This window comes from Leptopilina boulardi, unplaced genomic scaffold, assembly GCF_019393585.1.
Source record: "Leptopilina boulardi isolate dan_hultmark-lab unplaced genomic scaffold, ZJU_Lbou_2.1 LbouV2_151, whole genome shotgun sequence".
NCBI lineage: Eukaryota > Metazoa > Arthropoda > Insecta > Hymenoptera > Figitidae > Leptopilina > Leptopilina boulardi.
Window position 1 is genome coordinate 242,231 of NW_026137698.1, and position 16,494 is coordinate 258,724.

General features: G+C 30.8%; 1 protein-coding gene, 1 long non-coding RNA gene and 1 other non-coding gene across 11 annotated transcripts in view; all 3 read left to right on the forward strand.

The window, feature by feature from the left end:
- Positions 1-16,494, forward strand: part of LOC127276710 (uncharacterized) — a 119,101-nt gene that overhangs the window by 40,084 nt on the left and 62,523 nt on the right. For both annotated transcript variants that reach the window (XR_007842241.1, XR_007842240.1), the window contains exon 4: positions 1,257-1,328. This is a non-coding gene — a long non-coding RNA (uncharacterized LOC127276710). The remainder of the gene's footprint in view (positions 1-1,256; positions 1,329-16,494) is intronic.
- Positions 1-16,494, forward strand: part of LOC127276707 (iron-sulfur cluster assembly 2 homolog, mitochondrial) — a 345,592-nt gene that overhangs the window by 35,352 nt on the left and 293,746 nt on the right. The window lies entirely within an intron of this gene.
- LOC127276770 (U6 spliceosomal RNA) lies at positions 1,620-1,726 on the forward strand. Its single transcript, XR_007842258.1, has one exon. It is a non-coding gene; the product is annotated as a U6 spliceosomal RNA (small nuclear RNA).

The following is a 16,494-nucleotide window of genomic DNA, read 5'->3' on the forward strand; positions in this document are numbered from 1 at the left end:
TTTTTTTCAATCAAATAATTACATTGAATTAAAATTTAAAAAAATATTAAATTAAACGATCTAAATATTTCTAACTTTTTCAGTTTTAATTATCATTAATTTTCATTATGTTTTATCACCACATGTTTATTATTCTCATTTCAAATTTTGCCAATAATAATATATACCTAATGATGATTGTATTTTGTATATAGTAACTAATTTCTATAATACACGTTGTAAATTATAATATACTATGTATTTGCATAATATGCAAAATTATATATATATATATAACTAATAATAGGAGAAATGAAAAAGTGTTTTTAATTTAAAATGATCGTAACATAGATTTCAATAATGAACAGAAAGCAGGCGAGTAATTAATAAACCATTATTTCATTCGTGTGCATCATTCTCTTTTTGAAACGTAGAGAGAGAAGAGGAACACGATATTTTAGAGAGTGTGCGGGTCAAATTTAATATCGGTGTTGTATAGCTCACTTGCGGAAACTCGTTTATGGCAAACTTTTGAGCATGTTTTGGACGTAAACATGAATATGTCGATCCACGATCACGCACCTCGTCATTTTCACACTTGCATTATATCTTTTGTATATATATATGTATTGCATGGTAACCACTTGCATCGGGGAGCAGGTTTGGCACCTGTAAGAGCGACGTACGTCGTTTTCCATCCGGTAAACTAGCCGCGTAATTAGCCCGACTAATTGATTTACCGGAATGAGGAAGTCCTAAGAGAGAAATAGCACATGTAACGTGAACTAGAACAGGAGTGAGATAGAATGAATGAGTGAAGAGAGAAAATAGAGAGAGAGAGAGAGAGAGAAAGACCTATTGGTAGTAAAGCGAAATGTGGTTGAAACCTCGTTTATTGCGAACTCTAATGAAACTTCGACAATGCCACAGCTCTTTTCGAACAAGCGATGCCTTCTACACTTCTCTCCATTTTACCTTTCTCTTCTAATTCCATCTGCTCTAAGCTCTTTTGTTACTTAATTTAATATTATCTCATTCCGTTGGAATTTCATTTATTAATGTTAGTTATATATATATAAATGATTCTAAAGAAAACTTGTTGTGAACAATGAATTTTGTGAATGTTACTGATGAAATAGTTTCCATTTCGTTAATATTTCAGTAGTTTCGAAATTTTTTAAATTTTATTGTTTGGAAATTATTATAAGTTTATTTTAATTTTAAGTATAAAATAAATATTAAATAAAAATCTTATAAAATTAATTTTCTTTTTGCAGATTCTATCCTCGATGGCAAAAGTAAAAAAGGGTATCTTATCTTGAAGTACAGATGAATCTTCATGTTAATATGTGAGTTTAATTTTTTCAATTTTTATCTAGTAACTATATTTTTAAAATTTGTGCATAATTTTTAAGCACAAACAACAAATTTTTACACTGGTTCTTGTTTAACTTTACCATGAGAGACATTACGTTCGGGCTTGTTTGGTTTTATCGACCGTGCAGGAATTTCTAATTACTTTCAGTTATGTTGAACACCGCTAGGAGGCTACGTGTCGTTGCTCAATGTAAAATATCTCTCGCAAGTGGTGATAGGTAATCGATGTTTAGTATATAAGGAAAGATTTGTCCCTACCTTTTGTACTTGCTTCGGCAGTACATATACTAAAATTGGAACGATACAGAGAAGATTAGCATGGCCCCTGCGCAAGGATGACACGCAAAATCGTGAAGCGTTCCACATTTTTTTGTTCTTTTTCTTTAGATAATAATAATTTAAACAAATTTTTTTACTTATGTTTTCTTAAAATTGAATCAATGAGTTTTCTTGATTTAATACTTCTTTTTTTTTAATTTAGGGATACTAATATTATTATAAAAGATGTAGGGCTGTGAACAGCGTCGCGTCTTTTCTATAGAAAAGTATATAGAAGCATGTTAGAGGCCGGTTTATATAAAGACTTTTAAAGTTCTCCGCAAACTAAAGTGCCTTAAAACGTCGTTATAGTAGCCGAGAGGACATGAAGTTTTAGTTGAATTTTGAAGTGCCTTTTAAATTATTATTAAAATTGCTACTTCGTTTACTTTGAAGCGCAATAAAAATCTTAAGTATCACACGTGACGGTAATTTTATGTTTCGAGTCTAAACTTGAAGTTTTGAAAAAAAGGGACAATTTTTTATAATTAAAGTTTTAGAATAAAAAAAAAAATCGCTAACGATACACTGTCATAAAAAAAATATGCATTAAAAATAATAATTTTAATACTTTAGTAATATTAAATAAAATTCAATTTAATTTATTTTCTAAAATGATGATTCTATAATTTAATCAAATTTTGCATTGAATTTCTTATCGATTTTTTATTTATTCATATACAATCTTATTTTATATTGCTGAGACAGATATTTCGGTTTTTTTTTTTAAATTATTTTTCATCATATCTCGCACTCATTAGTCTATATATATGGTATATAAGAAGGAAGCGAAGATGATGAATATGCATTAAACTAAAGTATAACGCGCTCCCCCTTTTCAACACGATGACCTGAAGCTTTCTACACGGATTAAAAGTGAACTGAGAAAACTAAATATTCATGAATGAGAAAAATGCTCCGAAAAGCAATTTCTAACCATAATTTTTCGATTAATAATTATTCGGCATTCCGAACTGTCTTTCGTGTAAGTTTTCTCTCTCTCTCTCTGTTTCTCTATGCTTCAAAATGATTTGCAATTTAAAAAATAAAAAAAAATACATTGATCCCTCTTTTACTTTTTCGTTTGTCCAAATTGAATGTTTAAAAATAGATGCTGAATGGTGAATAAAAGATGATCAGATTTATAAATAAATTTCGATTTAACAAAATTCTGATCAACTTATTTCCTGTTCGATTTGGAAATTTATGAAAATATATATAAAAAAAAAAGGATTTTTTTTTTGACAAATTGAACGATATTCAGATTTTTTCCATTTAAAAAAAAAAATAAAGTGTAAATTTTTTTTTGAAATTTCAATACGAATCAACCTAAAGGAAAATTTTATTTCTTTTAAATTATTAAATTTTATTGCAAATCATTGAAGTAAAAAATTTTATGATTTAAAAGAATACAAAATTTCAAAATGGCAGATCCAATATGGCGTCAAATTTTTTTTCTAATAAAAATAAATTTTTTTTTAAGACGATAAATATGCTAGGGGGAATTGGGCACTTTTTTTTTTGTTTTTATTATTTAAAAAAGTTGGTTGATGGTAGATTTTTATGAGAATAGGTGACGCGATCATTGCAGAGCTTTCAACAGCGGAAAACGGAAGCGCGTGTCAAAATCTTGGGTTGAAAGTTGTCGAGCGTTGCATAAGATTACTGCATTAGGTATTCATGCGGTGATGGTGTGACTCGAACTCCTAGGCATCCTTCGCAATACCAACATCATGGGCTAAAGTTTACCTACGCGAAACTACTGTCACAACTCGCTAGTATTTCGAAACGCGCGAAAATCCACCCTCATCCCCCTCCCTCCTTTGATTCCATCAGGATTCGATGGTTATAAGTCGATAAAAAGTTTCAAACTCTCAAAGAATTTGATTTCCGCTTTTTTTCTCATATAAATTTTTTTCCTTATTTTTGCATATTTTTTCAGTGTGAAAAAATATGTACTTTTTGAATATAATAATTATAATATGTATTAGAAATTAATTATTATAATTTTTTGCTTCTTTTTAAAGTAAAAAAAAAAATTTTTTTTTTTAAACCCTTTTCTGCTTTAATGAGAATGAGTACTGTGATCACTATAAGTATCAAAAACCAGTAGTTACTTCTGATTTAGGTCAGCCGCACGTCCAGAGATATAACGTACTCACTCTGAACAGAGATCTGAAAATCCCTTTTAACCTTTTCTCATTGATTAACAATGCTGTCTGTAAAGTACAACATAATGAAACTTTTATTTGATTACACATTTAGATGTTGTTCTCTTTTGTGCATATATATAAGAATATATTTAAAATTTCAAAATAATTAATTTTAAAAACCCAGGTGGAAAAGTTCCCGGTAGTGACTACCGGTAGTAACTACCGGTACCGCTACCTGTACAGTCACTATCGGTAGTTATTACCGGTAGTGACTACCGGGAACTTTTCCACCTGGGAAATTAAAAATATATTCTTATATTCTTACTATGAGAGTAGAAATTTTAGAATTACTTTGAAATAATAAAATACTAATATTGTTAATTTGAGAATATATTTTTTTTTATCTAATTTAAAATTTTGAGAAGTAAAAAAAAAAAAGTAAAAGTACAAAAATTCTAAAATTTATTCAGAATCAAATAGTTCCACTTAAGTTTAGACAAACTTTTGTAGTTTTTTCTTTTTTTTTTTTTTGTTTACCTGTTTTGAAATATTAAAAACAATATTATAATTGCCAATGTCAGTTCGTTGAACTAAAACGCATCGAATTTCTCGAGCGAATTACCAACATAATTCTATAATTAACCACTGGGCGAAAATCACGGGTAAAATTCCGTAAGCACTGAAGCATTCGTTGGCAACTATTAATTAAATGGGCGTTCGCGGTGGTTTGCCATAGAGTTGAGGAGGTAGAGGGAGGGAGGACAAGGCGAAAGAAGGTGTGCTGTTGGTGTAATTGCGAACCGTGAGTTTCCTTCTCTAACCCCCCTATATATACTGAACGTGTGTCAACTGCGAGCAAAATAATTATCCAAACTTTTTTTTTTATTATCGTAATAATAAAAAAAAAAAAGTTTCAAATTATTTACATAGTTAGATACTCAAAAAAAAAAGAAACAAAAACAAACTTTTTTATTAGTCGAAATAGCTTTAAATATTGTATATCATTCTCGTTGCTGCAGTTAAAACATTTTTATATTTATATGCTTCTCAGACTTTTGTAATTTGTGGCATATATGATAGGACAAAAAAGGGTAGTCTCAGTTATAATTATTTTCCTCAATTTTTATTTGCAATTTTCTGTAAAATATATTTTTCTTAAATTTATGGGATTTTTTTTATTTTTTGTTACTTTTATGGCCATTACAGTATTCCTCTTTATTTTTGAGGTTTGACAAGAATTCCCAGGCAAAACCCCAAATAGGGTGTTCTCTAGTTTCAAAAGAGGATACTAGTCAAGGCCTCGATAGTTTTTCCAGTTTGAAAAAATTTAAACTAAGTTTTTAAAATGACATTTTGTAAAAAATTTAGTTTATTTACATTTTTTTAAAACTAGGAAACCTGTCGAGGCCCTGACCAGTATCCTCTTTTGAAACTAGTGAATACCCTATTTGGGGTTTTGCCTGGGAATTCTTGTCAAAAATTTTCTTTTAAATAGGGAAAACTATTTAGGCCCTGCGACTAAAGGCCGATTTAAAATTTTTTATATAGAAATAATTGAAAATTTTTTTTTTAATAAAAATAGTAATAAAATTTTTGTTTAGAAAATTTGTATTGCCCTTTAATTCAAGATAAAATTTTTTCTTCGATTGTACTTTCTTAGGCAACAACAATAATACGGAAAGTATTTTTAAAAATGTAGATAAATTGAAGTTAACTGTCAATGAACATTCCTCGCAAAGCTCTTTGCTTTGCGCATCTTTTCGATTCTTTTTTGCTTCGATTTGCACGAATGCGTCGAGTCAGGTGTGTTTCAACTTTTGTTTTCCGCCCGTTGATTTCAATATTGTCAGGATATTGCTTTCCAGCCTCTCTTTCTCTCTTTCTCTCTTGACTATCAAGAATAAAAACCTTTCCTCACGTTGTGTTTCCTTTACGTCTTTGGAGTTTTAAAATTTTTCTCTTGCGATCGTTATTTCAATAAAGGGTCTCGTAAAGATGGATATTTTTTTAAAAATCTTGAAAAAGAAAGAATACATTTTTTTTTCTTCATAAAACAATAACGATTTATTTTTTGGAATTTAAAACTATTTATTTTTTAAACATTTAATATTTCTAATAAATTTTGTTGGCAGAAAAAAATTTATTTGAAACAACCAAATTTTTGTTTAATCAACAAAATAAATGTATTGCTATTTCTAGTTAACTAAACTTTTTGTTTGAATTAATAAAAAGTTTATTTGGCTCAATAAAAAAAAAAAAAAATGGTATATTTAGAATAAACAGAACTTTTCTCTGAAGATAAAAATAGAATATAAACAATTTTGGTTCTAAATAGAAGGGAAGATTGTATTTTTAAATTATATGAATAAATTTTTTTTCTCCTGAAAATAGATCTTGAATAAATCAGCCAAATTTATTTTAAACTGATTTCCAATGCAGGGCAGATATTTTTGTCATCAATATCAACGTCAACGAATATAGCGTTTTCTATTTTACTTCCGGATATTATTATTATTATTATTATGATTATTATTTTATTATTTAAAATAAAAATTGATAGATCAATTTTTTAATTGAATCAAATAATAATTATTTAATACAAATAAATATTTATTTTAATAAATAAAAATTAGCATAAATATTTTTTGATTATGAAAATTTTTTTTTTTATAATTTATTTTTTTACAATTTTAATTGAGGTATAATTGTTTTTTTTCTTTCTTTTCATTCGAGATGGCAAATTTTAATTTGTTTTCATGTCAATTATACATGTAAACAGCAATTAAGGACAGAGGGCGTTTTGAGGTTTTTGGTAAGGGGAGCGAGGGATTGAAGGTTGGCACTTTGGTTCTTTGATAGTAGGTGACTATAATCTATTGGTTTCTGGCCGGTCGCCTTGGGGAAATGGGAATTTGGAACTTTCAACTTGTGGTACCAGCGATAATTCATCTCCGCTCGCTTATGCTTTCCACTTCCACATAAACCCACCCACCTTTTCCTTTCCCTCGGTACAACGATTACCGAGAGAGAGAGAGAGAAAACGTCCCGAAGACGTATGTATATGGACACGCCGGCAACAGTTGTCCCTATTCATCTCCAGCTTACATGAATATCTACCTTGAGTACTTTCCGAGAGATAAAAACAGGACTAAATGTTCATTCAGACTCTTCATATTATTTCATTTCTGCACTTTTCTGTAAAAAAAAAATTCCACTGAAATTTTCTTTGAAATAGTGAAAAAAAACTCCAACCTAGGAGTCGATTATGCAATTCCACTTTCACTTCCACTTATACTCATTTTTACTTTGGATTTCACTTTCACTTCCACTTATTCTTGTTTCAACTCTCGATTTCGTTTTCACTTTCACCGACTTCTAATCAGTAGCGGAAGGATAAGTGAAAGTGAAAATGAGAGTTAAAATTAGAATAAGCGAAATCAATGGAAGTGAAAATAGAATTACATAATCAACCCCTCAATTTTTTTACACTTTTTAAAGGATTATCCCATAAAAAAATTTTGCTCTCGAGTCTCTTTTTTTAAAATAAAATTAAACAGATTTATTTAATTATTTATACAATTTATTCATTGTGCGTTTGATTGGAATTTTTTTTTTGCGAGCAAAATGAATTTTATCGACAGTACGGTTCAATTAATATTTTATTAGTGAATATATTTAAAAATATATAGCTAATTGTTAACTTCATATTTATTTCATGACAATATTAATTTTTATTGAATTTTCATGCATGGAAATATTCTTTTAATTTTTTAATATATATATATATATATATATATATATATATATATATAATAACTAAAAACTAACCAAGCTTTTGGCATAAATTTTTCAGAGATTGATTTTCACAAAAAAGTAATCGAAATGAATTTTCTGTCTCTTCGTTAAGATAAATTTTCAAATCCCGAATCAGGGAAATGAATTTTTCATTCTATTTTCGCTCCCTTCACCTCTTAGCAATTTTGTGCGTGTTTGAATATCGTTGTATATATATATATATATATATACATTCAGGTACGAGAGACCTTAAAACTTCGATGCACCCTTCAATTCTCATCCAGTCAGTGAATCATGAATGAAGTAGAATATAATTGTATTTCAACCAAAGAATAAGCTTCGCTGCGGGCAAGTAGACCTAAGAAATTAATAACGATCGTCAAATTTTGCCTTAGGGTCTACCAAATTGAATTGCCTAGCGAATGACGATTAAGGTCGGTTGAATCTATAGGTATAGTGTGTCTTGAAACAACCACAGTATTATAGAGATTATTCGAAGAGAAAGAGAGAGCGAGAGAGAGAGTGGTGACTGAGGAGGGTTCCTATTTTAATTTATATTCATTTCAGTGGTGTGCTCTTAATTCTACAAAGAGTAATTTAATTTTTAAAACGTCAGTTTTGTCAAGTGCGCTTCGAAAATGAAAATGATACTTCAAGTATTTTTCATATATATAATTTTTATTCTAATTTTAATTAGATTTCATTTTACTTAAATTGAAAATTTAATCATTCCACTTTCACCCTTGCAATTACACTTTTACATTTACAATTCCACATTCACTGTTCCACTTGAAAGTGTAAATGAAATTAGGAAAGTGAAAGGGTCCTTAGAACTTTAATTTAACTAAATATATATATATATTCGTTTATTAATTAAAAATTTCATTTTTTATTTCACAATATATATATTTCATGAATTGTATTGTACTTTTCTCTTTGACAATTTCATTTCACTTTATTTTCTCGACAAATTATTTTTAATTGACACACTCATTTCACTGAATCTCAGTCTCTGCGCTTTAATTACTATCATCTCTTTTGCTTTGAGAAACTTTTTCATTATTTATATATTCAATTCATTCTTAAATTTTTTATCTTCACCGTATTAATTAGTTCTCTTAGTGTGCTATAGTCACATCATTAATGGTATATTCTTTTAATATATATATATATATATATGTACATTGTACGATGAAAAAGAATACTTAAACGCGTTACACCCTTTTAAAATTATACTGTGGTATTGATTTTAATGTAATAAAAAAGGAGTTATTTTCTATACTCTAGACTTTTTTAAAAATTTATTTGTATTTTTTTAAAAAGAATTTTCTAGCATTCACTATCTGTTTTGTAGAATTTACAATCTATATTGTATTATCTACAATTTTGATTGTAGCGTACACAATATGTATTGTAGCATGTATAATGTGTATTGTAGAATTTACAATTTGTATTGTAGAATTTAAAATATATATTGTAGATTTTACAATCTGTACTGTAGCTTTAACAAACATTCACAATGTTTTGTATCATAAAAAATATTTTTATTTATCAATAAAAGAAATAGAATTAATTTTTTTAATTAATGTATATAGGCTCGAAAGTAACCCTTTTTTTTAAAGGAAAAGCTTGAAGTTATATAATTTAATTTACATATAAAAGTACATTTAAAAGCAACGTCTGATTCAAGTGAGTCGTCGAATCGCACATTTTCGGGAGTAATATATGTATAGCGAGAGAGAAAGAGAGACGGTAATTGCGGATAATTCGTGGCGTCGAGTGTCACCGCCTTTTCCCGTAATTATACGGTTTTCTCCTCCCTCATGTTGAGCGTTGAATATAACGCAAGTAGAGAGAACGTCGACGAGTGGGTGCGGATAGTATAGGCTTGTACCGCCAACCTTGGCACTCATGATGTAAACAAAAGAGAATGCCATGGAAGCTATGCGAATGCGAATGCTAGAGGGTGATAAGTCGCTTCGTTCACTACCTGTTCTCTCCATGTATACATGCTGCTTCATTGATGTTCTGTGCCATATTCATCACACACATCCCTATACATATATGTATATGCTTCACTTAGTTTTATGTCTATTTGCCTGATATTATTAATCAGCGCACGTTTCCTTTGCAAACATGTGTATATATACACAATACAGTCGTACACTTCCTAATTTGCACTAGAAAATGATTGAGTAGATAATTACATACCTTAGTATCAAGGAAATATGTCAAAGGCTCTCTACAAACTTAGTGATATTAATGTTCTATTGATATAATGTTTGTTATAATAATTTTCCCAAAGGATAATTACAATTTTATCTTGAATTTCATTTCTTTCAATTTATGTTCCAAAAAAGCATTCTTATATTAAAATACAGATTATGCGTCTATTTTAAAATTATTAACGATTATGCTAAATTATGCAATTTAAATAGAAAAATTATGCGTCAGTCGTGCGCTAAAAATTGGTCCATTGTGCGATAGATAGAAATTATGCGACTATTATGGTCTAAAATTATGCTGAATTAAATTATTAAAATAAATTATGCGTCCACTATGCACAATTATGCCAAATTATATAATTATAAATTAATTATGCGTCCATTATGTGCTACAATTAGGCACAGATATACCAAATTATGGAATTAAAATAATTCCATTGCGTATTATGGCTGTATTTTTTTAAAAATAAATTTCTTTCTAAATTTTCAATTGAAATGGAAGGAAAAAAATTAATTCACGAAATGATGTATATAACTTTTTTCAAGTAAAAGTTTGTGTTAATTGCTGAGGTAAAATGTTTCATTAGAGAAAAGCTTCAGTTATAGGCTGGTCGCTTAACGAAATCGTTAAGGAAAGTCTCGTAAAGTTGTACACGTTATTCCACCCTTCCTTGTTCGGTTCGTTTTTCGTTATACGAGCTTCGTGGTGCATAACCTCAAACTCCAAAGTATCAAACATAAAATTCGTTTATTCTTTTATATATATCTAGATATATATATATATATATACTTTGGCTTAGCCTCGCACTTTTAAATGCATCGTTTCTTTTCTTATACTCAACCATCGTCATCGTCGTTGTTTATTTCCCCTTTGTTATTAGATTGTATATTCAATTTTTGAATAATAAAGAAAATGCGCGTGTTTCATCAAGTTATGAAATTAATCGTTAACGTTTAATTACTTTAAATTCGTTAAAATCTTATTGATTCTCCAACAAGCAGGAGTATTAAAAATGTTAATTAATTTTTCAATACCTTCTTGGACTTTTTGTAATCAAATTTTACTAAATGTGCAAGTTAATTAAACACACAATGACGTGACAAAATTTTAAAAGTTTACATATGAGTTTATATTAAAAAACTTATTGTTCATGGTTTTAGATATTAAATTTTATTTTCACTTAAAGTAAATTTTTAAATTGACACTAAAATGCAAATATTTAAGTGCACGTGGGAGAAAATTCAAAGGCACTTAAATTCTTGAGTGTCACACAAAATTTTAAGGATTTTGGTTTAGTGACCGTAAAACAGTGTTGATAGAATAGAAAAATTTAACTATAATTCAAATCTTTCTATGTAAGTAAAAGATTTTTAAATTGCTATTTAAAGAATTTTAGCAGATCTAAAGAAGTTTTAGATTAGGTTGATTATGTTATTTACGGTTTTTGGTTTAAATTAACCTAGCATCCGAATTTGTTTCCTAGTATAGCTCAGCATCCGTTGGACCAATCAAAAAGTGCGCCATACATTTTTTGTTCCAAACTTTTTCCCTATTTTATTGGTGGTATTCCGGAGCGATTATCTCGCGAATTTATTTTTTCGGAAATTTTTCCAAAATATTTTTGAGTGTAGCTCAGCATCCGCTGGACCAATCAAAAAGTGCGCCATACATTTTTTGTTCCAAACCTTTTCCCTATTTTATTGGTGGTATTTCGGAGCGATTATCTCTCGAATTTATTTTTTCGAAAATTTTTCCAAAATATTTTTGAGTGTAGCTCAGTATCCGCTGGACCAATCAAAAAGTGCGCCATACATTTTTTGTTCGGAACTTTTTCCCTATTTTATTGGTGGTATTCCGGAGCGATTATCTCGCGAATTTAATTTTTTGAAAATATCTCGGAAATTGATTTGAGTGTAGGTCAGCATCCGCTGGACCAATCAAAAAGTGCGCCATACATTTTTTGTTCGAGACTTTTTGCTCAATTTTTTGGCATTATTCTTGAGTCATTATCTGGCAAATTTTTTTTTTCCCAGTTTTAGTTAGTGTAGCTCAGCATCCGCTGGACCAATCAAAAAGTGCGCCATACATTTTTTGTTCGAGACTTTTTGCTCAATTTTTTGGCATTATTCTTGAGTCATTATCTGGCAAATTTTTTTTTTTTTTTTTTTTTTCCCAGTTTTAGTGAGTGTAGCTCAGCATCCGCTGGACCAATCAAAAAGTGCGCCATACATTTTTTGTTCGGAACTTTTTGACTATTTTTTTGGCGGTATTCCGGAACGATTATCTCGCAAATTTAATTTTTCTAAATTTTTTCCAAATTTATTTTCTAGTGTAGCTCAGCATCCGCTGGACCAATCAAAAAGTGCGCCATACATTTTTTGTTCGCTACTATTTGCTAAAGAATTTGGCGGTATTCCCGAACGATTATCTCGCGAATTAAATTTTTCTAAAATTTTCCCGAATTTGTTTTCTAGTGTAGCTCAGCATCCGCTGGACCAATCAAAAAGTGCGCCATACATTTTTTGTTCGAGACTTTTTGCTCAATTTTTTGGCATTATTCTTGAGTCATTATCTGGCAAATTTTTGTTTTCCAAATTTTTTTCCCAGTTTTAGTTAGTGTAGCTCAGCATCCGCTGGACCAATCAAAAAGTGCGCCATACATTTTTTGTTCGGAACTTTTTGACTATTTTTTTGGCGGTATTCCGGAACGATTATCTCGCAAATTTAATTTTTCTAAATTTTTTCCAAATTTATTTTCTAGTGTAGCTAGGCATCCGCTGGACCAATCAAAAAGTGCGCCATACATTTTTTGTTCGCTACTATTTGCTAAAGAATTTGGCGGTATTCCCGAACGATTATCTCGCGAATTAAATTTTTCTAAAATTTTCCCGAATTTGTTTTCTAGTGTAGCTCAGCATCCGCTGGACCAATCAAAAAGTGCGCCATACATTTTTTGTTCGAGACTTTTTGCTCAATTTTTTGGCATTATTCTTGAGTCATTATCTGGCAAATTTTTGTTTTCCAAATTTTTTTCCCAGTTTTAGTTAGTGTAGCTCAGCATCCGCTGGACCAATCAAAAAGTGCGCCATACATTTTTTGTTCGAGACTTTTTGCTCAATTTTTTGGCATTATTCTTGAGTCATTATCTGGCAAATTTTTGTTTTCCAAATTTTTTTCCCAGTTTTAGTTAGTGTAGCTCAGCATCCGCTGGACCAATCAAAAAGTGCGCCATACATTTTTTGTTCGAGACTTTTTGCTCAATTTTTTGGCATTATTCTTGAGTCATTATCTGGCAAATTTTTTTTTTCCAAATTTTTTTCCCAGTTTTAGTGAGTGTAGCTCAGCATCCGCTGGACCAATCAAAAAGTGCGCCATACATTTTTTGTTCGAGACTTTTTGCTCAATTTTTTGGCATTATTCTTGAGTCATTATCTGGCAAATTTTTTTTTTCCAAATTTTTTTCCCAGTTTTAGTGAGTGTAGCTCAGCATCCGCTGGACCAAACAAAAAGTGCGCCATACATTTTTTGTTCGAAACTTTTTCCCTATTTTATTGGTGGTATTCTGGAGCGATTATCTCGCAAATGTAATTTTTCTAAAATTTTACCGAATTTGTTTTCTCGTTTAGATCAGCATCCGCTGGACCAATCAAAATGTGCGCCATACATTTTTTGTTCAGAACTTTCTTCTAATCACTATGGCGGTGTTCCCGAACGATTATCTAGCGAATTTAATTTTTTGAAAATTTTCCCAAATTATTTTTCAGTGCAGCTCAGCATCCGCTGGACCAATCAAAAAGTGCGCCATACATTTTTTGTTCGAAACTTTTTCCCTATTTTATTGGTGGTATTCCGGAGCGATTATCACGCGAATTTATTTTTTCGAAAATTTTTGCAAAATATTTTTGAGTGTAGCTCAGCATCCGCTGGACCAATCAAAAAGTGCGCCATACATTTTTTGTTCGAGACTCCCGGGTTAAGACTTTGGCGCTATTCCCGATCAATTATCTCGCAAATTTATTTTTACGAAATTTTTTAAAAAATTTATCTGAGTGTGGCTCAGCATCCGCTGGACCAATCAAAAAGTGCGCCATACATTTTTTGTTCGAGACTCCCGGGTTAAGACTTTGGCGGTATTCCCGATCAATTATCTCGCGAATTTATTTTTTCGAAAATTTTTCCAAAATATTTTTGAGTGTAGCTCAGCATCCGCTGGACCAATCAAAAAGTGCGCCATACATTTTTTGTTCGGAACTTTTTGACTATTTTTTTGGCGGTATTCCGGAACGATTATCTCGCAAATTTAATTTTTCTAAATTTTTTCCAAATTTATTTTCTAGTGTAGCTCAGCATCCGCTGGACCAATCAAAAAGTGCGCCATACATTTTTTGTTCGCTACTATTTGCTAAAGAATTTGGCGGTATTCCCGAACGATTATCTCGCGAATTTAATTTTTTGAAAATTTTCCCAAATTATTTTTCAGTGCAGCTCAGCATCCGCTGGACCAATCAAAAAGTGCGCCATACATTTTTTGTTCGAGACTCCCGGGTTAAGACTTTGGCGGTATTCCCGATCAATTATCTGGCAAAATTATTTTTTCGAAATTTTTTAAAAAATTTATCTGAGTGTGGCTCAGCATCCGCTGGACCAATCAAAAAGTGCGCCATACATTTTTTGTTCGAGACTTTTTGCTCAATTTTTTGGCATTATTCTTGAGTCATTATCTGGCAAATTTTTGTTTTCCAAATTTTTTTCCCAGTTTTAGTTAGTGTAGCTCAGCATCCGTTGGACCAATCAAAAAGTGCGCCATACATTTTTTGTTCGAGACTTTTTGCTCAATTTTTTGGCATTATTCTTGAGTCATTATCTGGCAAATTTTTTTTTTCCCAGTTTTAGTTAGTGTAGCTCAGCATCCGCTGGACCAATCAAAAAGTGCGCCATACATTTTTTGTTCGAGACTTTTTGCTCAATTTTTTGGCATTATTCTTGAGTCATTATCTGGCAAATTTTTTTTTTCCAAATTTTTTTCCCAGTTTTAGTGAGTGTAGCTCAGCATCCGCTGGACCAATCAAAAAGTGCGCCATACATTTTTTGTTCGAGACTTTTTGCTCAATTTTTTGGCATTATTCTTGAGTCATTATCTGGCAAATTTTTTTTTCCAAACTTTTTTTCCCAGTTTTAGTAAGTGTAGCTCAGCATCCGCTGGACCAATCAAAAAGTGCGCCATACATTTTTTGTTCGAGACTTTTTGCTCAATTTTTTGGCATTATTCTTGAGTCATTATCTGGCAAATTTTTTTTTTCCAAATTTTTTTCCCAGTTTTAGTGAGTGTAGCTCAGCATCCGCTGGACCAATCAAAAAGTGCGCGATACATTTTTTGTTCGAGACTCCCGGGTTAAGACTTTGGCGCTATTCCCGATCAATTATCTCGCAAATTTATTTTTTCGAAAATTTTTCCAAAATATTTTTGAGTGTAGCTCAGCATCCGCTGGACCAATCAAAAAGTGCGCCATACATTTTTTGTTCGGAACTTTTTGACTATTTTTTTGGCGGTATTCCGGAACGATTATCTCGCAAATTTAATTTTTCTAAATTTTTTCCAAATTTATTTTCTAGTGTAGCTCAGCATCCGCTGGACCAATCAAAAAGTGCGCCATACATTTTTTGTTCGCTACTATTTGCTAAAGAATTTGGCGGTATTCCCGAACGATTATCTCGCGAATTTAATTTTTTGAAAATTTTCCCAAATTATTTTTCAGTGCAGCTCAGCATCCGCTGGACCAATCAAAAAGTGCGCCATACATTTTTTGTTCGAGACTCCCGGGTTAAGACTTTGGCGGTATTCCCGATCAATTATCTGGCAAAATTATTTTTTCGAAATTTTTTAAAAAATTTATCTGAGTGTGGCTCAGCATCCGCTGGACCAATCAAAAAGTGCGCCATACATTTTTTGTTCGAGACTTTTTGCTCAATTTTTTGGCATTATTCTTGAGTCATTATCTGGCAAATTTTTGTTTTCCAAATTTTTTTCCCAGTTTTAGTTAGTGTAGCTCAGCATCCGTTGGACCAATCAAAAAGTGCGCCATACATTTTTTGTTCGAGACTTTTTGCTCAATTTTTTGGCATTATTCTTGAGTCATTATCTGGCAAATTTTTTTTTTCCCAGTTTTAGTTAGTGTAGCTCAGCATCCGCTGGACCAATCAAAAAGTGCGCCATACATTTTTTGTTCGAGACTTTTTGCTCAATTTTTTGGCATTATTCTTGAGTCATTATCTGGCAAATTTTTTTTTTCCAAATTTTTTTCCCAGTTTTAGTGAGTGTAGCTCAGCATCCGCTGGACCAATCAAAAAGTGCGCCATACATTTTTTGTTCGAGACTTTTTGCTCAATTTTTTGGCATTATTCTTGAGTCATTATCTGGCAAATTTTTTTTTCCAAACTTTTTTTCCCAGTTTTAGTAAGTGTAGCTCAGCATCCGCTGGACCAATCAAAAAGTGCGCCATACATTTTTTGTTCGAGACTTTTTGCTCAATTTTTTGGCATTATTCTTGAGTCATTATCTGGCAAATTTTTTTTTTCCAAATTTTTTTCCCAGTTTTAGTGAGTGTAGCTCAGCATCCGCTGGACCAATCAAAAAGTGCGCGATACA